Raw genomic sequence first — 912 nt, forward strand, 5'->3', positions numbered from 1 at the left:
CTTTAACCTGGGAGATGGAGGTTGCAGTGAGCTGAGATGGCGCCATTGCACTCCAGCCTGGGTGACAGAGCAAGACTCCATCTCAATAAATAAATAAATAAAAGTTGAAATGAAGTAAATTAAAAACTGCACAGAATTAATGTATACAATGTGATGAGCTTGGACATATGTATACACTCATGTGACCATCACCACAATCAAAGTAATAAGTATATCCATCATCTCCAAAAGTTTCTTTGTGTCCCTTTGTTGTTTCGGTATTGCTGCTTTCATGGTAAGAACACCTAACATGAGACAGTATGCCGCCATTGCCGCCACCACCACCATCGCCATGAACAACGTCATACAGACTCTCACACATGGAGCTTCAATCATATGATCAATGCTTCAGTTGTTGGTTTGTGGAGAAGATTCTCAAAGATGACAGCTCTGGGGAGCCATGCTCCAATCTCTTCAAGCATTACCTGCAGTATGTTCAGAAAGCAGTAGCAGAGAGAATCCCTGTTGAAGAACTGAATTCATAGGCCATGGCAAAGAAAAGCTTGAAGAGTCTTCTTGACCTTGACGGTCACCTTGAAAATGGATTCCTCAAATCAAGAAATTGAAGACTCTGGATTTTGTCAACTAAGTTTGTGAAGACAGCCATCAGATTTGATGGGGAATGGCAAGGGGAGTTTTGTTTCCTCCTTCTTGATGTTTTCCTCTCACTTGTAAAAGATGATGATTTTGGCCCGGGCATGGTGGCTCACGCCTGTAATCCCAGCACTTTGAGCAGCCGAGGCAGGCAGATCACGAGGTCAAGAGATTGAGACCATCCTGGCCAACACGGTGAAACCCCGTCTCTACTAAAAATACAAAAATTAGCTGGGCATGGTGGCGGACACCTGTAGTCCCAGCTACTCAGGAGGCTGA

The sequence above is a fragment of the Colobus angolensis genome, unplaced genomic scaffold (genome assembly GCF_000951035.1).
Source record: "Colobus angolensis palliatus isolate OR3802 unplaced genomic scaffold, Cang.pa_1.0 Scaffold293, whole genome shotgun sequence".
In the NCBI taxonomy this organism is placed as follows: domain Eukaryota; kingdom Metazoa; phylum Chordata; class Mammalia; order Primates; family Cercopithecidae; genus Colobus; species Colobus angolensis.